Source organism: Dermacentor albipictus, chromosome 5, assembly GCF_038994185.2.
Source record: "Dermacentor albipictus isolate Rhodes 1998 colony chromosome 5, USDA_Dalb.pri_finalv2, whole genome shotgun sequence".
NCBI lineage: Eukaryota > Metazoa > Arthropoda > Arachnida > Ixodida > Ixodidae > Dermacentor > Dermacentor albipictus.
This window is the reverse complement of record NC_091825.1, coordinates 56,166,803-56,194,481: the sequence shown is the minus strand read 5'-3', so window position 1 is coordinate 56,194,481 and position 27,679 is coordinate 56,166,803. Positions and strand designations below refer to the sequence as shown.

General features: G+C 45.2%; 1 long non-coding RNA gene across 1 annotated transcript; it reads right to left on the bottom strand.

The window, feature by feature from the left end:
• On the bottom strand, positions 1 to 23,124 carry LOC135913258 (uncharacterized). The gene is made up of 5 exons (XR_010567927.1): positions 23,057 to 23,124; positions 15,493 to 15,661; positions 4,728 to 4,824; positions 825 to 882; positions 1 to 284 (listed from the first exon to the last, which is right to left on the bottom strand). It is a non-coding gene; the product is annotated as an uncharacterized lncRNA (long non-coding RNA).
• Between the last annotated feature and the right edge of the window lie 4,555 nt (positions 23,125 to 27,679).

Genomic DNA, 27,679 nt, shown 5'->3' with positions numbered 1-27,679 from the left:
ATAGGTACAAAACAAATTTATTCCTAAAGTGTTTTTTTATCATCCATATTTTATCATCCATAGGGAAGGCCGAAGTCTTACATCATGATGTGCACTTTATATGGTTCTCGTTCTACTAAGCCTCCACATAGACATCGTGTCTGCTCCCAGTATGCTCGTCGGTTCCTTCACGTGCTCGCCTCAAGCGTCTTCAGTTGTCGGAACGTCCGCACGGCCCCGTAGGATACACAGCATCATCAACGGCAATCCAATGGCGCCCGCCGGGTAAGCCAGGAGCTGAGCAGCTGCGAAGTTTCACAGAAAATGTCGTGATGTACGAGGATCTATTTTCTACACTGCCGTGGTCGTTCTGCAATGTTAAGCGCAGTCGAGGTCGAAGTTCAGCTATCTGTGTTACATTACAGTCAACAGTGCCAGTAGAGAAAATATAATTTTATTTACCTCCTAATTTCTTTTTTTAAACAACGAATATCCATGCTGTGATACTGGCGCCTCTACTATTATTAGATACAGGTGTAACTCCTCAAAAATTGTGTGTTGTCGTTACTATTCAATTTGGCAATATGGATTTAATGGGTCACAGAAAACGTACCATTTAAAAGGTAAAAGTCCCTCATTAGGCATTTTCTTTCAGTCAGGCAGAGTGCATGAAAAAGGCAATATTGGTAACATACGAAAGTTCTAAAAGCTGGAAATTAATTAGGTACTACTCTCTTTCTTAAACATATAATATTCAATCAATTCGTCGCACACCAAATAGGTATGTCTCTGCAGGCATTAATGCAACCCTGTTTAAACACGACTGTATAACGCGAACTTCTTACCAATCCCAGAAGCGACCAGCATGAAGAGGCCGGAAACGTTCGCCATCACTGTTAAGATCTGCAGAGAAAACGAAGAGCGTTATTATTGAGAAATGCAATATCTGCAATTTCGTTGAAAAACTCTGTAAATAAATTTTTATATCATGAAAACGTTTGAGAATGCCTAATTTAAATAGGAAGAAATTGGTGGCTCTCCGCTATTAGAGAGTATATGTAAGCATGAAATGGCAATCGGGAAAGCAGATAGGTTACAGATGATACTAGCCACAATCTTAAAATGGGTGAAGTGCATGTTCGCAACGGCAGAGCCCGCCACTCCACACCCCACCGCACTAGTCCATATTGTGCACTGGTGCAAATGGATGATGGAGAAGAAGGAACGCTCCTGAAGGAGGCGCCATGCAGCGTGGCGTCTTCTCTCGAGGCGACCGAAAATCGCGCCACAGAGCTCACGGACCGCTGGCATTCAAAAGAGCACAGGCAACCCTGTCACATCACTAAAAAATGAATGTGAAATGCCTGGTTACCTACATCTGGCCTTTGAACTTCGTCTGTTGGAAATGTCAAATAAATCTTCAGCGAACTAGTAGTTACAGCGCTAGTGATCATGGGAGCAAGCATTAGGAAAATTCTGCAAAAATATTTTTTTTAAACAAGTTTGGGCAGTAACTAGTGTATGTAATGCGGTCCTGCGTAGTGTGTTGGAGACACCACATTTTCTTAAGTTTTCACTGGTTGCCCGGCTTATCTCGGTTTGTTGGGGCCACTTGCCCGGATAACGGTTCTGGCTTTGGCTCAAACCGATAATGGGAGCTAAAAGCATTTCATCCTTAACAAGTGTTCCTGATTGTACCCTCAAGAATGAATCCTCTGACGTATGTACTTACAGATGCTACGAGTAGCATTTTCTATACAGTGTGTTGACACTATATTACTTTGTGTTGAAACCGGTTACGGGTACTCTCATAATGGTTGTTATTTACGACTGATTCGTCGCTTTCACTGTCGGGATAAGAGAGGCTGTCAGTGAGTGGGCAAGGGTGGGACAACGCTCTGAATAGGACAATGGAGGCCTTCGTTTAAGAAATCATGCAAAATGGTGGAGCCAGCTTTTATCTTTCTGTGAAGGTGTCATACGAAAGCGCTTAACGCTTGGTTCAGATTCATCTTTACTAGTGGACATGGATGAACTGGGCTGTCCTTTATTAAACAAGAGTCGGTTGCATCATTCGATATTTATCACCAAAGTACCGGCAGGAAGGGCCTTCCGTGAGCGAGGGATTGAGTTGCATATCAAAGCCAAGACTGTGACAGGGTGCTTTGTGTACGACCAACTTGCCTTCTGCGACATTGGCAACCAAGAATTTGCTTGCCAGGAACATGTGTACAGTAAGTTTTTAAAATAAAATAAAACACGTTCTTAGCGCACGGGTCGTCTACTGGATTGCAATGGTGGAGAAAGAAAGATACGCCTTTGCTAAAATTGGGAGTTTCATAAAAGCCAGAGTGGTAGAGGGAAACTCATGAGAAAATTGTGAAACTGAAAAGACCGCGACACTTACTGTTCTACTGTATCACGAAGAAAGTATCGTTTTCTCACCTCAGGCGTAGATGCAAAGGAAGCAAACGCAATAAAGGCACGGAACTCTTCGTGTTACAAATAGTTTGCTACCTTTGCTCTATATCCTGCTAAGACCCCTATGGAATATGTTGCACCTTGCAGTAAATATTTTTTGAAATGCACTCGGAAGCGATTACTCCAAATATTCATCCTGGATATCAAGTCCTCCGCATAGACAACTGTAGGGATGCGATGTAGTGAAATTCTTGCGATACGCTTCTGAGATATGTTAAGCTACATCGATTTACGTCCCTGCGTTGTCAGAGACGGCGGAAGGGAGCATCGAGGTGTTTGCATTTCCACGAGATTGCGTGAAAATCCAGTGTGCAGTAGCAAAATTGCAGTGCACTACGCGTAGTTCATTCTTCCCCTTGATCTACAGGCAACGAAATGCAGTTATAAAGTTATAACAACACGCGAGTGTCTATGCAAAAGGCGGTTAGGCCCTCATGACGTAGGGCAGCTCTGAAACTAGTGACGGCAGGCGCATGAGTACAGAGCATGCTTTAGTCCAAGCAAAGAGCGTTATCTTATTCCGTTCAGCTCCGCATAGCTCCTGCTGCTTATCAGCTCCAAACGCAAACAGGAATGTCCAAATGATCTCCTTGACGCACAATGATTGCCATGAGCAGTTGTTTAAAGGACCCCTCAGCAGGCCCCACAGCAAATTTTGGTTATACGCTGGAAGCTGTTACATGTCCTCTACGGAGCGTTCTGCCACAATAATTTTTGAAGTCGGCTCATTATGTTGCCATGAGCAGTTGTTTAAAGGACCCCTCACCAGGCCCCACGGAAAATTTTGGTTATACGCTGGAAGCTGTTACATGTCCTCTACGGAGCGTTCTGCCACAATAATTTTTGAAGTCGGCTCATTAACAGCCGAGATAGAAATATATCAGTGCCGCCAGCCCAGGATTTCAGCAGGCGGGCTCCACTGCCAAGCATGACGCTCTCTCCACTCGCGAAATTCTGTCCCTGCGTTCTTCAATACCAGACCTCGAGGGTCACGTGACCCATACGTCACAGGTCCCGCTTTCATTTTTTTCTCCTCCCTTTCTTTTTCCGGCGCCACGCATTTTCGCTGACGGAGTCACACTCTAGGTGTTGTCTCGTTCGCGCAGTGCACGATTTTGCCCGCTTTGCACAAGGAAACATGAATACCGGTATAATTCAGTGCAACACGAATAATGAGGCAGAACAGTGGATCGCTGAGCATGATCATGCGCTGGAGCGCGGTAGAAAATGGCATAGTTTCGGTACCTGCGAAGGTGACCGAACGACCGTGGGAACAAGCAGACAAAGCGGAAGTACATCTCTCTTGCTTCGTTGCGAAGTAAAAAATAAAGACGCAGACCTTCCTTTTGTGTGTTCTATTATTTCTCTAAACTTCAATTTGTCAATTCAAGCAACGAAATGCACAGATAGCAGATGTTCTCTTGAGAAATTCTCGATGTCACGTGTCACCACGAGCGACGTCACACTGCGGACACGACTACGTAGGTGCAGGGGAACGACTACGTCACCGTCCGGCTTGGAGCGCGGCAGCCGGAAGGAAAAACAATTTCAGGCCTTGCCGCTGCCTGTAGCGATGTAATACTTTGGAGACACGACCGTTATCGCTGAATGTATGCTCTGCGCTTGGCACCTCAAAATGGTCAGACCTTGTGAGGGCCCCTTTAAACGATACATGGACTGATACGTGGCATGCAGATTTTCCTGAAATAGCCTCGCAGGAAGTTGCTGAATAGATGCTCAGGTGCCTACTCACACTTTTCTTGAAGGTTTCCAATATAGTTTTCTTGCATCAATAAATTTTTTAAAAATTTATTTGTCGCGCGACATAGCGTCGTAATGGAGTTAAATAGAAGCATGTATTCGCATTTCTTGGAGATACTGCAAAATCGAATTTTAAGATGTGTTGTCCATGATCTATCTTTCATAGTCTTCAACTTGACCACGTTTCAATATCAACTGCTCAATAAGACTTTCCCGAATTGTGGTTGTCCCAAGGCACTTCCAAAGCAGACGATGCCGCAGACTGTGCACATCAATACTAATTATCAATTATACATTGGAACGCAATTATCAATACTAATTCTAAAATACGTTTTTCTTCAGAGAATCATTTTCGATGCGTTGTCCTTTCTGTTACGCGGTGCCGAGCGAAAAGCCACTGAGAAAGGGTGCCACGTCTCTCTCGCACCTCGTAATCCGCATTTCTGACCAAGGAACTCGAACCGTTTGTTCTCTACTTAGTCAATGGAGTTGAAAAGTTTTCTCACCTGAAGCACGGATGCTACAAGCTAGTCGATGAGCGTACTGCGGCAGGAACTCGTGCACCCAAGTACACTTACGTTTACTCCCTGGAATATTTATATCCTAGAATACCAACCGAAAGAGCATGTAAATGAGTAGGCAGGACAGAGAATAATAAAGAGAAATTATAGACTCTGCAGTGTCTTTATCAGTAAGAGTGACACTTTTGTGACGTTTGCATAAATTGGCTTGGTGAGACAGACAAGCATATCAATTTTGTGCTTCGGAGCATATAGAGAACAAAGGTAGCTCATTGAATACAGTGATAATAAGTGAAAACAAGCCCTACAGTGATTACCAGTAATGTTGTACCCTTCTTACCGCTCCAAATTTTTGTATGTATAAAGAGATCTCGTCAGTTCATCAGGATGAATCTATGAATACATTTAAATAATGCTTCATTTATATGTAGTTGTAGGCCGCGAGCAATCGCTAGCGTCTATCAAGTGGCGTAGGTTATCATCATAAGCAGCAGATGTAGCGGCGGCAGCAGCAGTAGAAGCACCAGCCCATTTTTATGCCAAGTGCAGGACGAAGGCCTCTCCAAGCGATCTCCAATGACATCTGTCTTGCGACAGATGATTCCATCTTGCGCCGGCATATTTTCCGATTGCATCACCGCACCCCATTTTTGGCAGTCCCCCTGTGCGCTCTAGCTCTAGTTCCCTTATGACTCATTCCGTTAATAAAGGACGTAGGTTATAGGTTTAATGAGGCACACTGTTTACAAATCTTTTGCCCCCGTGATGACACTAGCCAAGGTGGTCTGTTTGACACACTGTGCCGATCAGCGTGTACACGTATATCTCTATCGATTATAGGCCTCTCGATGTTCGATTTATTACTTACGTGGGGAACGGGAGCGCTTTGTCTTTTGGTAGTTGAACAAGGAGAAATGTAAGAATTCCTTATTACGAACGCCGTGAGAATATGCATGGTTAGCATTGAGCACATTGGTTGAATGCTAGAAGACTAAATAAATTGGTTACAAGAAACATTACCCGGGTCATAAAATGTTCCATATTTGACCCATGAAAACAGTATATATACAAACTATAGGCAAGCATTTTAGATAAAAACTACGTAATAAGCGCATGTACTTGCCTAATAAGCAGCATACATGAAGTGACAGGACCACTATTCATTCTCCTTTTGTGTACACCATCAATGCGAGTTGAACGCTTGCTGACATCAAAAGCATCACGACATGTCATCTATATATTTTAACGCGATTAGCATTCTAGGCGTAATTCAGCTGTTCCGAACTGTTCTATCCTTCTTTCTGTCCCTCTACCTGCCTGTCTTTCCGTCCATCTGATATCCATCTCTCTATCTAGCTTGGTTAAAATTCATCAAAATACTCTCCCCCTGCATCAGTATGCTTGCGGAGACGCATCTGCCAGGTCTGGAAGACACCACGAAAGTCATCGACGGGAATATCGCTAAGGACTAGGTACCATGCTTTTGTATGTTTTCCACAGTCTCCCAATGCTTTCCTTTCAGCGCTCTGTTCAGTCGGAGAAACAAAAAGACAGTCGCACGGAGCCGAGTCGATAGTAAGGGGGATGGAGGACCACAGGCGTGTTGCACCCGGCCAGGAAGTTGGCAACGATGAAGGACGTGGGTCGGCGGGCATTGTCATGGTGGAGCTTGACCGTGTCTTTGATGTCAGTCCGCACGCACTTGACCCGGCGTTTCAATCTCTTGAACACCTCAAGTTACACGACTGAGTTGACAGCCTCTCCCTGCGGTACACACTGAAAATGGACGATTCGTCGCGCGCCAAAGAAGTCAGTGGACATCGTTTTGATGCGAGACTTGTTCATTCGCGCGCTTTCTTGGGGCGGGGGGATGATTTTGTGCGTCACTCGCTGCTCTGCCTTTTTGATTCTGGGTTAGCAAATGTTAGTAAGCACCGGGGCTACGCCTTCGGGAAACCCATGTTTGCCAAATGGGTAGATGCGTGAATGACAATGCAGCTGAGCATGTGCGGTCGCTTAAAGAAGGAGCTGCGCATATTCCGGAACATTGTGACACTTGCACTGGGTGTAACCGAGCGGCAGAACATTTGCCACGGAAAGAATGCCTATACTGCAAGAAGTGTGAACCACGGTTCCGAGAGATAAAGCTTCTTGGCAGAAGCAGGGAAACGAAGGCACGTGAGGTTTTGGAAGCCTACAATATAAAGAGAGAAAAAAACTGTGTCAGTGATACTTCCGTGACTCTCTTCAAAAGCGAAATGTCCTATCTAGGACGGTCTGGCAGATGATACATTATGGTGGTTGTGCCCATGTCTGTGATTTTCCTTATATTTGCTGATTTTTCTGTGAGTAAAGATAGATGAAGTTGGCGCTTGTCCTGTGTCGTTTTCCCTCTCGTGATCGTCTTAGATGGCGCTGTTCTTTCCAAATTCAAATATGCACCATCTAGCCCAAATGAATGTTGTCCTGAACCATGCTACGACAGAGTTAAGAAATTCCGTCTCATTTTAAATCCAACAATTCTTCACACCGCAACACTCGAAATTCTTTCTGATTTTCCGTCAACACCTGCGGCACAAGGTTCGTGCAGACCACGCCCTGTTCACACTGCTAGGAGTAAACTGGCGATCGGCTGTTTTGGCAAGGCAGCACCCTGGCCACATTTCCCGACTGGTTTTACCGCGCTGCTATGGATAGTCGCGTCATAAGAAAATCATGCGCACTACTTTCATAACGGACCCTGTACATATTCGGTTAAAACGTCTAAATAATGCTAGCCAACGTTTTGTTTCTTCAATTTCACTTGATCTAAACGATTGTTAAGGACCTGGCCACATAATACTTTCGCGTGATGGAGCCCGGCCCATAATAAGTTTTACAAGTGCAGGCAACTTTTGTCATATTTGTAAGCAACCTAAATAAATATTCACATGCATTCAAAAAGCCCGAGGCTGTGGCAGTCGTGTTCATGGAAGTGATGCGTAATAAAAAAAAAACGATTCCCAGTATAACTTTGTCGACAGGATTACTCAATCATAACTCTCCGACATAAACCGTTATAAGCGTCATATAGCTGTATCACTTTAATTATGACAATTGCTGGAGTCGTGAGGCATTTCATAGATTTATTCTAATCGCCTACCCCTACCCACTTCAAGTATTCGTGGAAGTGACCCTGTTTTCAGCATCACAAAGCAATAGCGCTGAAAAATGGCATTTTCAGTACTGCGAGCGTATAACAGCGTTGGGTTTCCTCTGATATAAATACACTCTGAAGTTACACAAAAAAATCGGAAATCGATTAGCATAAAGTCACATAGCAGTCATAAAGATTAGCATAGCAGTCACAGCAGTAATAGAAATCCTCTGATAAAATTTCGAACAAATTCCAACTGCCGAAGTTATGATTACATAACTGAAGCAATTCGTCCCAAGAAAGGTGGGAGCGGAGGCCCGCGAGAGGTTTGGCGGCCTCTATTACGGGTCGCCCACTCGGCGCCAAATAACTGATGGAGCCTAACCCGTCTTTACCCTCCCCCAGGCATTCCAAGAGAAACTCCAGAACAGAAAGAGGTATGAATTGTGGCTTGCATGACAGATGAAAACGATCTTCGGGAGCTCTTCCAATTTCAACTATTTCCTAATAAAATAAATGTGCCTGGGCAGTTGCTAATTTGAATGGGTCCTCAATTGAGATAATCCAATCTACCGAGGAACCTGAGGGTCTCTAACCACATGAATGAAATTTGGCGAAGCTGTTTCCAAGTAGGTAATTTCCTTATATCCATCAGTAATTTTTTCACTCTATTTGCCATGCGGCTAACTTATAATGGAGGTAGATATAAGGAAGCGGGCCCATACTTCAACATACTCCAAAAAGATAGTCGTAATAGTGACCTATAAGATGCGATGCTCATAATCTATCTTTCATAGATTTAAAATAGATCACTTCAATTTCACACTTTGAGGAACACTTTCGCGAATTATTTCTGCCGCAGGACACGTCCAAAATAGACGGCAAGTACCGCTGCAGACGCCGGAGCAGAGCGCCTCACTACGAATTATCAATTATCATTTACAATACAATAATCAATAGAAATTGAGCATTGTGTTTTTTTTTTAAGAAAATTTTTTCAATGCAATGTCCTTTCTGTTACGCGGTGCCGAGCGAAAAACTACTGAGAAAGGGCGCCACGTCTCTAGCGCACCTCATAATCTGCATTTCTGCCCGAGGAGGTCGAACACTTTCTTCTCTTCCTAATGAATGAAGTTGAATTATTTTTCTCATTTGTAACACGGAAGCAAGAAGCCAGTCGTCGTCGCCATGCCGTCGTGCTCGTTACTTTGCAGCCAATGTCGCCACCGGCAGAGCTGTTGACGCTCTCAGGGAGGGTCTCGGTTCGTGTTCTGGAGTAGTCATGGAAGGAATGTGTCGCTGAGGGCGTCATATGCCGTGTCAAATGTTGGTCAACCGATGTCGCACACTGGGAGCAGTGGTTCACTGGTTAACTTCTTAGCCACGTCCGGCTTCACGGCTGTTGTGTCGGAAAAAGGGCTTTTTGTCGTCAAGAAAGGGGCGGTACGCAGTGAACAGGACCTTCCGAAATGCGTTTCCATGAACAACGAAGGTGAGAGCCTATTCTGTAGAATTGCTCAAGAACTACCGCCTAGAGAATTTACCGAGTCAAGTGAGGCAAACGAAATGACTGTTCATGGAAGTGTTCTTCGCGAAAACACAAACCAGTAGACGCATTTAGAGCAATAATATCGGAGAACAACACTGGACTCTACTCGGTGTCAAGGTTCCTTCGGAAACATCTGAAAACCTTGCGTGTTAAGGACCCTTTTTATGTTCCTTGCTCTATTTCTGCAGTAGATCTTTCGTATCGAGCTAGCCCTGTAGGTGCCAATGCCTTTAGCATTGACGTAAAGGGACTGCATTATTCTGTGCCCCAAGGCACCTTGATACTGAGCTTGCAAGAATAAATTTGCGAACACAACGGTGATTCGGCTTTCACTTCCCGTTTAGGTGTTTCGATGAAAGGTTTTTAGAGTTGTCCTTTTGTCTCCGCTCTACGTTCATTTCTGGAAAGGTAATGTCTAGGCTCAAAGTTCAGATGTATGTATAGGGTCTCATGTAGCACCTTTTACGAGTCACATTTTCTTGGCTAAGTTGGACCAAGCCTTTGACAAGTACACCTGGCCACAAAATATTATGGGCCATGAAATCTAAGAAACAGATGAATATCTCCGCAGCTCCGCAACGCATCCCGGCATTTACATTATGGGCCTCGACTACAATATGCTAACAACATTGTCGTATCCAGTTTTACTGGCTACTACCACATGCTGCTCGGGAACTGGGAACTGAATGTTTTCTCATATCCCATGCTCCATAAGCTGTTGTGGCCGGGTGTAGCTGTGTGGCTTGGCTCACAAAGTCGTGAGCTGCATGACTGACTGCGTAATTATTCTTTACTAATTGTATCAATTCCAACTAAAAGGTTAGGAAGGAACTTCTTAGAAAAAGGAACTTGTTAATGTATTCAGAAAGTTTTGAACTTTTGCTTTGAGAGCCCAAACGATCGCAAGATCCAGTTCAAGACCGGCAGGTTGTGCTTGGGGGATCACACATGTGCTGGAAAAACACGCCTCGGTCTTGGAAAGCTCTCCTAGGCTTTCGTCGGTTCCATTCGAAACTTGTCAAATGGCAACGCTTTCTTCTGCATCAGCTCGGGGGTGAAGAAGTCTTGCCAACATCTAGTAAAACAAAGCACGGAAGGTAAGGTCAGAAAGCTTCGTGAAGCTGGCTACCCTGAGGGTGTTATTAAAAATACTATCTTTAGGTGCCTCAAGGCCATCAAGGGGCGGGGGGGGGGCGCAGTGCGCACCAAAGGAGTGCTTACCAGAGAAGAGAAATAAGTATGGGGTAACACCGTATATTCACGAGCTTTCGCATCGCGTAGAAAAGTTAGCCTTCCAAAATATTCTTGATGTTGGTTTAACGCTAAAAACAAATTAGGCCCCATTTGTCCAGCTCTTCAAAAACAGATGCACAAGAAGGGAATGTCAGAATAAGCGTAGTGCACCACGATACACGGCATAACGTTTTTTTTTTGCCATTAACAGGGAACTGTGATCATGAGATGGAAATTCGTAGAAGAATTAAAATGGGTTGGATCGCATACGATCGACATTGTCAGGTCCTGACTGGAAGCTCACCACTATCATTGAAAAGGAAGATGTATAATCAGTGCATTTTACCGGTGCTGACATATGGGGCTGAGACTTGAAGACTGACAAGGAAGCTTGAGCACAATTTAAGGACAGCGCAAAGAGCAGTGGATAAAAGAATGCTAGGCATAACGTTAATGGACATAAAGAGAGTGGTTTGGATCAGAGAACAAAGAGTTATACTCGTTATTCTAATTGACATTCTGAAAAAAAAATGGACCTCGGCAGGTCATGTAATGCGCAGGTTAGATAACAGTTGGACTCTTAGAGTTGCAGAATGGGTACCAAGTAGGGGTGTGCGAATATTCGAAATTTCGAATACGAATCGAATATTTTCCTTATTCGAAGCGTATTCGATTCGAGCATTGCATATTCGTAAGTTCCCGAATATTCGAGGGCGGCCGAATAATGGTCGAAACAGCGAATATTCGGACAGACTGTGAATAATTTAGCACTTAACGAATTATATGCTTGCTCCACATTCTCCTAAGAACATGTTTATTCACTGATAGCTTCACATGATCCGCTCATTATCTGTATGCTCTGCATCAAGATGGCAAGTTGGGCCAGTTTGTTGGGATTCATAGTAAGGTTCGTTACAGCGCAACACAAAACAGGGACAAAAGAAGGTACAAAACGACGACACAGCGTTACAGCACTGTGATCTTAAGTGCTGTAACGAACCTTACTATGAATGTGTACGCTCTGTTCCAGTCTATCTGCATCAGGCCCGTGAGACATGATCAGTTTCAATTTTTTTGCCAAGCTTTATTCCAGGGCTCTTTCATAACAATATATGATGTTCTTTCGGGCTTTGCATAACTTGCGAAAGCCAAAGGCCTGGCTGTCAGAAGAAGCATGGCCAGCGTTTCATAAAGTGTGCCACAAACGTCGTGTATGAAATTCCTCTGTCATGCGGAAAATCCTACATTGGACAGACGGGGCGTTGTGTCAACGACCGGCTTAGGGAACATGCAAAAGGTATAAAAAATAATGAATGTGAGCGACTTGTCGATCACTGCAGGGCTTGCACCGATTGCGTTCCACGGTTCCGCGAAGCGAGGATTCTGGGTAGAGGCAAACATCAGACATCGCGTGAAACACTGGAAGCATTCTACATCAAGAAAGCGGGTCCTAGCTGTGTTAGTGATACATCGGTTTTTCTTTACGAGGCTGAGCTGAAGTTTCTATCACGCCTACTTTGATAAAACTATGTACTCCATGTTGCCTTGCACGCATGCGCGGTGTTTTGGATGGCTATATATGTCGAGTGCTTTCACTCTCATTAAACAGTTGAAGTAGCGCCCGTGTGTTGTCGTCTTTCTTGTGTGTGTTGTGTTTTTTGGCGCAAAATCTTTCCAGTATGCAAGAACACCAACTAGCCCAGCAGTTAACCCTTCTAAAGCTTTGTAAGTATGCGCAATAAAATATGCACCTGGAAAATGTTACCTGGACAAATGTTGTCACAGTGCATAGAGAGCCCTTACTTTCTGAACATGTTTAGCAGTCAATTTTCCTTCGCGATAATCTTTAGCGAGCGTTTACCTGACAGAGCATTACCTTACATTACTTGAGTGTATTACCTATAATGAGTGCCTCTTTAACGTGCTGTGCGATGACAGTGTTCGGTGACAGTGACCGATTGTGATTGTGTGTCTATGCTCCTTCCTTTCCTTATCTCTACTTTGTTTCCACTTTACCTCCCCCTCCCCTCTCTCCCCAGCGTAGGGTAGCCAACCGGATTTTTTTTCTCTGGTTAACCTCCCTGCCTTTCCCCTTTCCTCTCTCTCTCTCTCTCTCTTTAACGTGAAGCAGCCTCGTAAAATGCAATATAATTTTTAAAAGGGTAATAAAGCTATTGTTGCCTCGTTTTGCAATTTTTCAATACTACACATATATTCGATATTCGATTCGATATTCGAAGACAGTTTTTCGCCTTATTCGTATTCGATTCGTATTCGAAAATTTCAATATTCGCACACCCCTAGTACCAAGAGAAGGGAACCACAGACGAGGACGGCAGAAGACTAGGCGGGGCAATGAAATTAGGAAATTCGCGGGCGCTAGTTGGAATCGGTTGGCGCAAGACTGCGGTAATTGGAGATCGCAGGGAGAGGCCTTCGTCCTGCAGTGAACATAAAGTAGACTGATGATGGTTATGATGATGATGGTGGTGAATGCTGTGCACCTCTTTCTTTATCAACGTGAACCGTACAATATCCGGTAGATAAGGCGCTGCCTAAAAATCAGACTCAGAGAGCAGGCGGCTCCTTAAAAGGGTCACCGTATTCCCATCTTGCCGTACACTGCTGACCATGCGGATGTAAGCCGGTCCTACAAAGCGCGTCAGTCCTCTTTGGACACCGAGCTTGGGAAAACTAGGAAAATTGTAGATTGTTTCTAACCCGCCGTGGTTGCTCAGTTGCTATGGTGTTGGGCCCGGTGTCGAATCCCGGGCACGGCGGCCGCATTTCGATGGGGGCGAAAACACCCGTGTACTTGGATTTAGGTGCACGTTAAAGAACCCCAGGTGGTCGAAATTTCTTGAGTCCTCCACTACGGCGTGCCTCATATGCAGAAAGTGGTTTTGGCACGTAAAACCCCATAATTAAAATTTAATTGTTTCTACATTAAAAAGAAAACGGCAACAGGTTCGTCAGCCACTCCTTGATTAATCTTCACATGAAGGAGATAGCATATCTCCCCAAAGCGTTTTTCACTGCAAATCCATCACTATCCATGAAAGGGGCCAAGTCAGAGTTTGTTTCTATGTCTTACGCACTCGGGAGCCTTTGTTTTTTTGTTTTTTTTTATGCGCTCAGCCGAGTAACAATTTCCTTTAACACTATCTGAACTATATTGTATGGCTTCTTATCATGGAGATCTCTGTAGCAGAGGACATATTTCTAGTGTTTAAGTGCATTAATAATAATAATAATAATAATAATAATAATAATAATAATAATAATAATAATAATAATATTAATAATATACTACTACTACTACTACTAATAATAATATATTAATAATAATAATAATAATAATAATAATAATAATAATAATAATAATAATAATAATATATTGTTTTACCGCCTTTTTGGATGACATAATCCTAGTCCTTGAGTTAAATTAGTTAGACAGGTGGACATGACTGGCACGAAAAATGGAAACACAGATTTATTTAACTAATAAAAATTCACTAATTCTGAATAATTTTTATAGCAGACATTGTAATTTACTATTATTAAATGGATTTTCAGCAGGACAGCAGTTTCGAGAGATAATTTCGATAAAGAGTGGGAGCAAATACATAATCTTTCGAGTTACTTTGGTTTTCAATGCTTGAAAGAGCGTTTTTATAAAAATTTCAGTGGCACAACAGTGCACTTTTACGGTTAGTTTAAGGGCGCATATCTCCAAACTGCTGTCTTTCTGGAAATTCATTTAAAGTAAATGCGCCTTGCACACTCACCAGTTACAGTTCTTAATTTGCAATACGTGCCGTAAAGTAATAATTAGGAAGTTAGGAAAATTCCTTATTAAGTTGAATATTTGCTTGGGTACGCCTTGCATGATATATCCGCTGCACTGAATAATGCAGCTTAAACACTAGAAATATGTTATGTGCGACAGGCAATACCTAAAGATTCTGTAATATTTAAGTGTTGACCGGTTTACCCATAACGTTAATAATTATAGTAATAGAATATAATAATGTATAATACTCAAGAACTGCTTCGTATATTATATTCTTAACCTTGTTCATAGCTTTATTATAACTTGTTGGAAGAAAGGAATAATAATAACTGCTTTAAGTTGTGCTTTTGTAATTTCATTTCAAGTATGCAGAATTTGTTTGTTAGAAGTGGTACTGTCAAATTCGTGTGTGCGTAAGTAAATGGGGCAAAGATCCCGTCAGGCAATGCCCGAGTTTGGACTCTGCCTCCTCTTTGACAATGCCAGAGAATGAAAATACAATAGAAATATGTCACAGCTTAACCTGAGCCATTTTGCATACGCCTCATCAGAAACTTCGCGTTCATCGGTATCGTACGTTTATCTGAATGATGGACCTGCCACTCAACTGTATATGCCATGTCACCAGCGCCTCTCATATAGGCGTCTTATTACATGTGAGGTATTTTAGGAGAATGCCACTCTTGTGTCCCTTCACAAAACGACAGATAGCGAAAACACAAAAGCTCATCAGTCTTTCCTGAATTGATTTCTAAGAAGAATGTGTTTTCTTAATATTTTTTCATTAGTTAAATGTCTGTTTACATTTCGCATGCATGTCATGTCCGATAATGTCGATTGATTGAAGGGTGCGCCGATCTCTCAGACAGGCAAAGTGTGCCGACCCCTGTGACAATATATTGCGGTGTCACATAGGTCACATGGTGGAAGTATCGGCGTTTGGATTGGAGGCACAAAATTGGTATTATGCAAGATCATGTGGGGAATGTTTTCAGCTGTGTAGCTTATAATAAACCGGCTTCAACAAAGCTTCACTTACCACATATTTCCACGTACCAGTTGGAACACTGATTGCAGAGAATGCCGCACATGTTCCAGCATGGCCAAGGAAAGTCAGTGATGCCTTTTATAACGCAGAGCGCCTTAAGGCGCTAGAAGTTATGTCCGATGCACCATTAACTTCTGGCATCCGCGTCCGTCCGTCGCACCTTTTGACACCGCCATCACCAACAAATGGGGCGTCAGTGCCCACTGCCTCACCTGCTTCATCGCGTCGGCAGCCAGTGTCGGAACTTAAACAAACTCGCGCGTGGGTATTGGCAGCACGCGTATTCACTCCGCAACGTCGTCACGCCTAATGACATACGTATACAAAATGAGGAAAGAAACTTCTCCGTAGTACCCAGAAAAAGTCGCATGTTCAAGGAGAAAAGCCTTCATGATTTGGTCTCTCACAGCCGTTCTTACTCGCGCCTGCGCACAAACTTCGGGCGATTCCTGAAATTCCGTCCCGCAGAGAGCACCCGTAGCAACTGCCAGAGCCGGTCGACCCAGCGCTCCTCCGCCTACCCACTTCCTCTGCAAAGCCTCGCCTGTTTTCTCCTTCCCCGCTTCGCTCAACGTACGCTTTCCTCTTGGTGGTGTTGCTTTGCCGCGCACTCAGCGCCTACTTTAGTACATAACACGGCGCACGATTTTCTTCACCTCCAGGTGCTTTGTTTGTCTGGAGCTCGCTTGCTTTGCGGCTTCTGACATCGCATCTCCGATTTTGCTGCCGCGGGGCTAAATGCCATGCGCGTAAAGCCTTACCCGCCATGCCTCACCTTTCACGTAGCTGTGTCAGAGTACTAAGTAGACTAATAGCACATAAAGATGTACATACAGAAGGAAAGAGAGAGAGAGAACAACTTTATTGAAAATGCCTGCAGAGTCGGTTAGGCGCCCTCCACACAGGGAGGACAAGCTTTTACCGCGACGCGGCCACTACGTCAGTCTTGTGCGTTGTGTTCCTCGAGGTCTTGGTTCCTCGCTACTTCCGCGTGTCCGAGAGGGCCGCCGCCCCCTTCCTGGGGTTGCTGCCCACCTTCTCCTCGGTTTCCCTCGGTCGCTGCCTCTCTATAGCTGCCGAGACCTGGTGGACGCCCTTGAGTTGTGTCTCTTGGTCATAGCTCCTCGTTGCAGCCTCTAGCTGCGGCGGGATCGTCGTCTTCTCGCTGGCGTCTCGCGGATTTATGCTACAGTCCCAAATGATGTGAGCCGTGGTGGCTTTCTCCTTCGCGCACAGTCTACACACGTCATTCGCGTACCCGCTCGAACACACGTGCTTAGCTAGCACCGGGGTGAGCAGGGACCCCGTCCTTAACTGTCTGTATAACACTGCCTCTTTCCGGGTAAGCCCCGGGTGAGGTTGCGGCGTAGCCTGTCTGTTCAGTCTGTACCACTTCACTATTTCATTGAAGGTAGTCATCTCTTCCTTGGCACTGCACCGCGACCGACACTCTGAGTCGGCAGTGCTTGCAGCCGCGCGGTTGGTTAGTCCTCGCACGGCTGAGTTCGCCTTCTCGTTGTGTTCACGTTCGCCGTTCCGACACGTCACTGCCCATGTGGGCGGGAAACCACTTGATCACCGCAGCACTTTTGCGTCCGATGTCTTCAGCCTTGCGCAGTATGCGCGCGGCCTCACTACATACTCTACCCTTGGCGTAGTTCTTCACTGCCGTTCTAGAGTCACACAACACTGTAGTGCATCCGGGGTCGGAGACGGCCAAGGTGATGACCATATCCTCCGCCCGGTGGGCCTCTCGAGTCCGGACGCTCACCGTGGTTTTCGTTGCACCCGTCGATGCCCCGACAGCCACAGCCGCGTATGCGTCGCTGCTCCCTCGATACTCTGCCGCGTCCACGTAGACGGTGCCTTCTTCTCTGGCGTGGAGGTCCACGAGAGCCCTGGCTCTCGCCAACCTCCGCTCCTTGTTGTGCTCGGGGTTCACGTTCCTCGGAATCGGGCATACCCTGAGCTTTCTGTTGATGCTATCCGGTATAGGTACGTCTTTCTGCTGCTTGCCTTCCCTCGGCTCGAGGCGAAGGTCCCGCAGTATGTCTTCCGGTTCTCGTTTCCGAGAGACGCTCGAGTTGCGCCATTCTCTGTGCTTCGGCTATTTCGTGCAGTGTGTTGTGGACTCCCAGCGCCATGAATGTTTCGGTGCTCGTGCTCCCGAGGAGACCGAGTGCCACCTTATACGGCTTGCGTATGGTGGCGTCTATCTTGTTACGTTCGCTCAGCCTCCAGTTGTGGAAGGCGGCCACGTACGTTATGTGGCTAACTGCGAAGGATTGAACGAGCCTCATCAGGCTCTCCTCCTTCATCTCCGCTCTTCTGTTGGACACCGTCTTGATGAGTCTCATTGCCGCGGCCGCTTAGCCCGCGAGCTTGTTGACCGTTTCACCGTTGACTCGGTTTCGCTAGATGAGCAGCTTGAGCACTCGAATCTTCTCAACCTCTGGTATTACTTGTCCTCCCGCCGTCTTGACGGTGATCTTGGGACGCTCGTACTCGACTTCCATATTTTTCTTTTGCTGCCTGCTCCTGTCGGTGGAATCACCAGCAGCTCTGACTTGGCCGGAGAGCAAACGAGTCCAGACCCTCCCAGCTGCTCCTCGATGGCGTTGACCACTTCTTGCAGCGTTGTCTCGATGTGTCCGTCCCTTCCTCCCGGTACCCATAGCGTAACGTCGTCGGCGTAGATGGTGTGCCGGACTCCCGCTCCTCTTTCTAGCCGGTTGGCCACCCCGATCATCACGAGGTTGAAGAGTAGCGGGGAGATCACCGAGCACTGCGGAGTTCCGACGCTTCCCAGCTTCTTCTCTTCGAGCTGCAGGTCTCCCGCGCAGGTTTCGATGGTCCGTTCCGTCAGGAAGTCTTTGATGTACTGGTATGTCCTGCTGCGCATGTTTAGACTGGATACTTTTGCCAGGATAGCCGAGTGCCTCACTTCGAAGGCGCTCTGCAAGTCCAGCCCGAGTATGGCTCTGTTATCCTTGGTGCCCGTCATATCGCCGATGATCTCGTTCTTCAGTAAGATAATGGCGTCTTGCATCCCGAGCTTATTCCGAAACCCGATGATGGACTTTGGGTACAGCTCCGATTCTTCCAGGTAATGCTGCCACCTTTTCGTGAGGACTCGCTCGAGGACCTTTCCCACCCATGAAGTGAGTGAGATCTGCCTGAGGTTCTCTATGTTGGGCGACTTGCCAGGCTTGGAGATGAGGATCGTCTTGGCTCCTTTCCGTTGCTTGAGCAGCCTTCCTTCTTGCCAGCACTTGTTGTAGAAGTTCGTGAGCGTTTCGATGGCCGCTTCGTTGAGGTTCTTGAGTGCTCTTTTGGTCACTCGATCGGGACCCGCGGCGGACCTGCCATGGAGATCCTGCAGGGCAACTCTGACTTCCCACGTCTGGATGTCTCGATCTAGCGTCTCGTTCTCGTTGCCTTGGTAATCCGGGTGTCTTTCCATGGGGGTGGTCGGAAGGTACTTGGCGTCCAAGCGCCGCTTGACCTCGTCCTCCCCGTGTTCGCAGATTGCCTTGTGTAGGATCCTGGCCAGGTTGTTGTGTTGGTGGCCCTCGGTCTTGATTTCGTCGAGGAGGTGCTGCAACATGTTCCATGTCTTGCCCTTGCGCATCTGTCCGTCGGCTTCGTTGTAGGCCTCGTTCCACTGTTGGGTGCATATCACCCTGCAGTGGACCTCGATCTGCCTGTTGAGCTCGGCGATGTTCTTCCTTAGATTTCGGTTGGCTCGTCGCTTCTGCCACCTCGCCTTTATGGACTGCTTGGCTTCTATCAGGTGGGCCAGCCGACTGTCCATCTTGTCTATGCGTTCGTCCGTCTCCAGCTCTTTAGTGGCTCCTTCCGTCGTCTCAACGACGTTGGCCGCCCACTGCTCGGTGTCTGTAATGTCCAGCTGCACCGCGGGTAGCGCCTTTCGAAAGGCGTCCCAGTCCGTAATACGATACTTCCTTATGCCGGTGCTGCCTTGGCCTTCGAGCGGTACGACGACCTCCACGATGTAGTGATTGCTGCCCAGCTCTTTGCCCGTGTTTCTCCATTTTGCTTCTCTCGGTCCTCCGTCGGTTTTGACGAAGGAAAGGTCCGGAGTGGTGTCTCTCGTAACCGATGTGCCGATCCTGGTGGTAAGGCCGGATCCGTGATCAGGTTCAGTCCCACGTCGGTGGCGTCTTGCATCAGCTCTCTCCCCTTGAACGTCGTTCTGTGGTAGCCCCAGTCTTGGCTCGGAGCGTTAAAGTCTCCGCACACTACGAGCGTGTTTCTCCCCGCGACGGAACTCGCCTTGTGGAATAGTGCCTTGAATTTCTGCTGTCCGTGGGACGGATTGCTGTAGACGTTCACCAGGAAAGTGCATATAGAAGGAACAAAAAAATTTTGGCTGTGAACCAATTTTCCAGCACATGTCAATTGCTAAAGGCGCACGAAGGAGTAAAATATAGATGATAATACAGGAATGAAAGCTTGATGTAAGGTATTCATTTATTAAAAACCGTAAGGACAATAAAGGACATTGCTTAAGGAGGAAGGCGAAACATGAACAAAACCATTACGAAGCACTACAAATATATTGAGAAGACTGTGTAAGGAAGAAAAAAAGAAAAAGATGGACAACTGTTAACCCAAATACGAAGCACAAGCACAAAAGGGATATTATTAAGTGGTAAAGAAAATGCACAGCTTGATACAGATGCACAAAGAAAACTTTCGTACAGATTCGGCTACAAATTCCCAAGGCATGCACATTTACAATGAGTGTACAGCGGAATGGAAAAGCTGCTTCAAGGAAATCAAGGAGCTCCGTAATGATTGTAGGCAGGGCATTCCGTTACTCTCTCGACAATGCAGGGCCGTTCTCATACTTCAGTGTATGGGAGCAAAAGGGCGCTATCTTGTGTGCGTGGTCAACACACGATGTGAAAGGTCCATCTGGCAGAATATTGTTGGGGGAAAATGGCGATATGCTCTGCGTAAGAGCGTTAGCCACTGAAAGTTTTTTCGTGCGAATATACGAAAACGATGCAGTAATTTTATGCTAGGATACGCTTTGATGTCGCGAGTAAGAAGATTGAATAAATCTCACTCGTCCGCTCAGGACAGAATGCTGCAAATCAATATGAATAGCTTGATGAAGGCGCCGTATAAATGATGCATATTCCAATTATGGCTTCACTAATTAAATGTGCACGCCCACTCTAATATTTCCTTTGTTCTTCAGGGCTAAAATATTCTGTTAGCAGTCAGCTTTCCATACGCTCTATGCGTTCCTGTTCATGCGCTGTCTCTATATTTAGTAACCTGTACAAAACATCAAAAGTTAAAGCTGTTCCGCAACAAATACAGCCAGAAAAGGGCGTCCCGCTACCCTGATCAGCGTTGGCTGCCTAAATCAGTTTATCCTACTCCTAAAAATACCCGCGTACACTAATATTTGTAAATTCTAGACCAAATTTTAAAACCTGTAGCCACTCCAGAAGGCCGCTTTAAGTCAGAGTCAAGCAACTTAGGATAATTCTCGACTCTACATACCCGTTTTCACCGGTAACAATAATTCGTTCTTTACAAATGCACTAAATTCGTTGGCAGCAGGTGCTGCTGGAGAAATACCTATTATTACGGCATGTGTTTCTAAATATAAGCGCGTGAATAAGTGGACCACATAAATTTATTCAGATGTGCAATAACTGACGAGGAAATCAAAAGCCAAAATGAAATCTTATGGGATTGCAAGTATGTATCTTCGTTTTGGAAACATTCCCCAACAAGTAAAAGAATATAAAATAAGAACGACAGTTTCATTAAACGGTAGTTGCGAAAAAACATGAAGCTGCGAAGCAAATCAACAAATTCATTACGTTATAGCTCTTTCCTTATATATATGGCCATGCGGGCCGGTACTACTGCTGCTAAATCATGAAAGGTGCCATTGAATTGCACTTCACTAAAAGGAACCTCTTGCTTGCTCTTGTCGATATGTGGAGATGTACAAAAGCACCAAGTCGGCCTTGTATTACGTAACACCTCCGTCACCGCACCTTGTCTGCCACCTTGCATTCTCAGCAGAAACTTTGTGTCGCCATTTCGTTGTTATTTTGCCCTTTTAAACTACCTCGTGGTGAGAACAAATGATAGGAACATGTACTGACGGCATCATCAGCATACCCCCTCGTCTGGTCTGCACGCATCCCAATAGGCGTACTTTCTAAACAGTGCGTGCGCCATAAAAGCGCTATTCTGGAATGACATTTATCAGGGCAAGCCATGGTTCATTAAAATTACCACCATTGAATCTTCGGTTTAAAAGGCGACAACAGCTAATTCTTGTACCTATATAAAAGTTTACCTGATGCGCTTTTTACACGGAGTGAGTTCAACAATTATGTAATTCCCGAATACCACATAGTCATTTCTCTCTGTTCAGCAGTCAGGTCTTATGGCGAATCTTTCTGGATTGTGACTTTTAGTCGCACCTCTGATCGGTAAGGACACGGCTTGAAGGAAAAATGAATGCAACCTATTATTGAAGACCAATTAATATACGCTCAAGATATATGCCTGCATGGCTAATCTATTGTGCCCTTTCATAATTTCCGAAAATAGAATGCCCCTGAATGAGTCAACAATTTTTTAGGAACCAGCTACGCAACCCGTGGTCAAAATTTAATTTTAGCCGGAATCATCTGGCCTTTTTCAAGCACCTAGTTCAAGCAACTCGAATGCTGTAGCCGAATCGAAAACAACATTTTACGTGCACGCGTTGCCTTCTTTCTTAAAAGTCAACGCACAGAAATTTTGGAGTGTGGTCAACGGTAAAAAATCTAGTGCCGTTGAACCGTGCGATCTTAACAACGAACCCGTCGATCGCAGTGTCTGTTGTGAAGTGCTGAATGACGCGTTCTTCTCTGTATGTTTGGATTCTGTGCTGTGCGCAAGCGCTGTTTTTTCTGATGTGCGTTATTTTCCATTGGTTCCTATTACCATTGACCTTCATGGCGTTCTAAGGTTGATACAGACCTCAAATGTTCTGCGTGCACTGGAGTGGATGGTATCAACTCCATGTTTCTTAAGGGAACTATTACTTATTCATCTATAATTCTGAGCGAAATCTTTGCTCAGTCACTTCAAACCACCATTCTTCCGAGTGATTGGAAGCTAGGGATGGTGATTCCCGTACATAAGTCTGGCAGTCGTTTCTTCCCACTTCATTACAGACCTATATCCGTAACCAGCGTTCCCTGCAAATTAATGGAGCACGTTATTAATAATGGAGCAGAAAATGTTACCGCGATGTTTACGGTCAGGTAAATCATGGCGAAGGCTATTGGAAATTTGTTTTCCATTATGCGTCAACCAAATTGAAGGCGACGCGTAGATGAAGCTATAGTGTGCGGTAAATTCCCTGCGAGGAAAGTCGTTTTATTGCGCATGAATGCAATATGATCTGTAATCAAGATAGATGTGGACATCTAGAATGATATTGTTACGGGGTTAAAACACTCAGACGTATATTTACAGGATATTTGGAATAATTGTAGCAGCTTACAAGATGGTAGACAGTGCGTGAAGTCCAGAGCGTTGTCTTCTTGTCACCAAGATGAAAACATCTTCTTCGTCAGCGTGTCACAATATGTATAAACACCAACGTGGAATCCTGCTGGTTGATTTCACTTTGAGAAATCTTTGCTGTGCTCCTACGTGGAACTAAACTCCCATCTCTCAGGAATCCACTTTTTCCTTTTGCCCTGTCGACAAATACTAACAAAGAGATCACATCATGACCCTTTTTTGACCTGAACGTGCATGCAACATTGGTCATAGTTCCATCAACTATGTGAGGGCTATCGACTTTAGCGCCGGTGTACCTGGATAGTTACGCTGCGTGCTTGACTTTATACATTACAATGATAGTCCGCCACTTAGACCAGACTTTCTCTGGCCTGTCCTTACGGCGCAGTGTAAAGACTTTAGTTGTTCTTATGTGAGCTTCGTCCCTGCTCCAACATGCTTAAGTAAAAAGGGCATCGAAGTAACAAGCCTTTAGAAATATGCATTATTTTTCTACATCATGGAAGAGAACACCAGGCTAATACTTGGGAAAAGAGAGGCTAAAGAGCCTGACGGCATAAATCTGGCACTGCCAGAGCTCAGCGGTATTGCTGGTCGTAACACGATTGACCAGATTCTCATTCCGGCCGTGTGCACAAGCTCGAGTGTTTTTATCCAATATCCAGAATAGAGGCTAGAAATGTCATTTATTTGCTCGAAGCGTAGAGTTCCCCATAATCTGTGAGATTGCGCTTAGCACCCGATGCCTTCTCACCCGCTATGTACTCACTTATTCGCAATTTTCAGACGGTGATGCTTCTGTTTAAGTTAAAATAAATTACATAGGCGTATTTTACGTGTCAAAACCACGATACGATTACGAGGCGCGCCGTAGTGGGAGACTGTGGAATAATTTTGACCACCTTAACGCGCACCCAATGCAGGGTACGTGGGAGTTTTTGCGTTTCGTCAACAGCGAAATGCGGTCGCCGTTGCCAGAATTTCATCCCCCGCCCGATGGCATAGCAGCGCAATGCCAAAACCAATACACCGCCACGGCGGGTGGCACAGCCCTGGTGATGGCACCAACGGTTGCCCGCGCCATGACATGGGCGTTGCAGACGACAACACCGACGACAACGACGCTGCTTGGCCGAGAGACAACAAAAGCGAAGCTATTGTTTTAAAAGGAACGCAAGCGTTGCTTCGTGTTTTGCAATTCGTAATTTTCCTAACTTAACGGATTTAGTGTGCACCTTCGTGAGCACGTGTTGCTCCAGGAATTTTTATTTATTTCTTTACGCCTTTTTATTTGCTCTGATTTACGGTAGAGCCCTGCCGATGTATTTCTTAACGCGGCTCCCGAACGGATTAGTGGCAAGCGAAATCGTACATGGAGTCTACACGTTGAATGCGGCTTGCTATAGTGCTGCGTAATGAGGGAAAGGAAACTCAATGGTGTGAAACACTGAATGTTCTTCCAGATCTTCTATCACTTCGGCTGCTCTTAATTTAGTGCCTTCAAGAATGCAGTACGCTTTGAGCCAGTTTTAGACGACAATGAAATACTTCCTAGACAAAAAAAAAAACTGTGTTTTCAACTTCTCCAGAATAGTTTGTGTGATTTTCTGTCTGAAACATGTTTACTTTGCATCCTAATTTGCCCCAATCGCGAGACCTTCAAATATCCGCATTGAGAAACGCCTACACAAAGTTAACACATTATTGTTGCCAATATGAAATTTAACATTGTCCACATTTTTACATCTCTGATTTCTGCAGTGTCGTGGGGCATTTCTTTGTCGTTTGTGTAATTTCGCTTCCAGCAGAATGCAGCAAGGCTGGAAACTAGCAATTCAGCGCCCGCGTATTCGCCGTGGGGTTCTCAATTCGAATGCCAAAGCCGCACGGGTTATTAATATTGTAAAAGAAAAAAGCCACGATCAAATCGAAGGCTGGTATTTAGAGAAACCGCCTATCTTTACCACCTTGCAGCCGTCCTGGTGCTGGCCGACTCCGAAGAAACTGGCCGAATGTTCTGGGGATCGGCTGATCGCGTTGAAGAACATTAACGCGGATACCAGAGGAAACTACCGCAAAGCCCAATAGAAATGACAACGATAAAAGTACAATAAACATGAACATATGAACGCAACATTTTGCTTCTTTGTTATGTGTAACGTTTAGAACAATTACCTCATTCCGGAAGGTCTCTCCCCCCGCCCCCATATCTTGCTCTACTTCATCACTTAATAATTCTGCAGGACGCGACTTATGTGGCCACACGCGCCAATTTTTCTTCCGTAGATAACATGGCTGCTTCAGTAAGTTCAATTCCCGATTAACCTCGAAGCCAAATCAAAGTTGATGAGCTCTTTCTGATTAAGTAGCCTGGGCGTTGTCGTCAGCGGTAATTGAGAATAAACAACAGACTAACTTTGAGAATGCGGGTGTTGTTACAGGAGATCGTGCCGTTATTGCACCTCATATACTCTTTTTTTTACCGTAGGAGTAACCGCCAATAAATTCTTGCTAAAGGAACACAATGTCGAACGGTATTTTATGTCATTGTAAAAGGCAGAAGCATTTCTAACAAGCAAAGTGGTAGGCAACGTCTGGGTTATAACTGTGGACAAGAAGGCGATAAGTTTAGTCCGAAATTTAGGGTTAAAAGTGAGGTGTTATTGTATACAATGAAAACAGTGAACAGACAGTGTAAATTCAGGGCCAGAAATACCTCGGGTAAAAGAATACAAATGTCTTGGTATATGGACAAACGAGGGCAACAGATATCTGGAAATACAGGAAAAAACAATAACAGCAAAGGGGAAGAGAAATGATGCCATAATGAAACACAGAGCTCTATGGGGATGCAATAGGTACGAGGTGCTCCAGGTTATGTGGAAAGGTATAATAGTTCTAGGGTCTCTATTTGGAAATGCAGTAGTTGGGCTTGAAATGAAGGGTAGAATCACGGCTCGATGGCAATGCCTCGCACTGGGTGCTCATGGAAAGGCTACAAACGAAGCTGTGCAGTGTGATATGGGCTGAACAAATTTTGAAGTGAGGGACACTCACAGTAAAATTGATTATGAAGGGCAATTGAGAAATATGAAAGAATGTAAATGGGCTGCGAGAGTTGTCAAGTATTCGTACAGAAAAAAACATTGATTCACAGTGGAGGAAAAGAACTAGGAAGCATACCAAGAGGCATGCGACCTTTATGGTGAGCAACACAGCAACAAAGAACATCAAGCGAAAAGTCAGAGACGGCGAGATAACCTCATAGGTGGCGACAATGGAAAAAAAACCTGTCATGAGCGACTACTTAAAAAAAAACGTAATCAGGAAAGAAACAATTTATGAAAACTCAAAGGGAAGCTCAGTACTTTTCGAAGCGAGATTAGGACGCCTTATAACACGCATATATGCGAAGCATGAAGAAGAAGCATGTGCTTGCCGCGGTAACGCTAGAGAAACGCTGGAGCATGTATGATTAAAATGTACAGATATCCGTCCAGTGGTCCAGTGAGGCAATGCTGGCCTCCTTAAAGCCGCCGAGTTCATCAAGAGCAGGGGAAAGTAAACATGTCGCACTAGAGATTATTAAGATGCGATTAGAAGATTGGTGGAAGTAGGGAAACGACAAACTTTCTGAAACCCCATAGGGGTTCAGAAATTTGGGTGATGGGAATTCTTCGCGGGTTCTTCTTCCTTTTCGTTTCATATTCTAACATGGGGAGGACACTAGGCAATGTAATATCAAGAGCTCGGGGGCGTAACCTACCACCCCATCCGAGAGGGGAAGCTCAGAGTATCCATCCATTCATTCTATGTTGCACCGTGGCTGATACTTCACTGCAATGTCTTCCGGTCAGGCGGCCGCTCTCGAGCAGAGGTGCGTACTGTGGATGCAGAGCTATCGCTTTAATGTATTCGAGAATACATGACACTGTGTTACATTGGAGCTTCCATTCAGGTGAGATTGGCCAAGATTTACAACACTTAATATCACATGCAGCATACAGCGTAGAGCGTCTCGAGCGTGGCAGTCACGCGCCAACATTGCCTGTATTCGTCGGCTTCTTTCACACTCACAAAAACTCCTTATGTAGCACGTACTGAGCAACAGAAAGCTGCATCCGTACTTTTTAATGTTGGTCTGCAATTTTCTTATTGACAATCTTTTTTATCATATTGTAATATTCGAGAAGTTGAATAAATAATTAATACTAATTATGTAATTCACGGAGCAGACACGTATCTCACAGCGGCTCCGTTTTTTTGCATGTTGCGCTGGCCAATTTTTCAAGGTACGACAATTTCAAGCACATCATCAGAGCCGTGAAGTTGCCCAAACTCGATTGATACCAAATTTTGAGGCGCGGACCACTTTTTGACAATTTTGTTGAAATTTTTCTTTCCATCCCACTACAAGCGGAGCTAACCCTATCCAGGAGCCGGGCCCATTAGGCCTTGCCGGCCGACGTGCCAAGCGGACATGGCGGACTCCCACATGGAAGACGATGAGGACAACAACGAGGAAAATTTCGGTTGCCAAGTGGCTACCGGACGACGATACCGTTCTGGAAAGAAGAGCAGCAAAGCGGCCAACGCGACG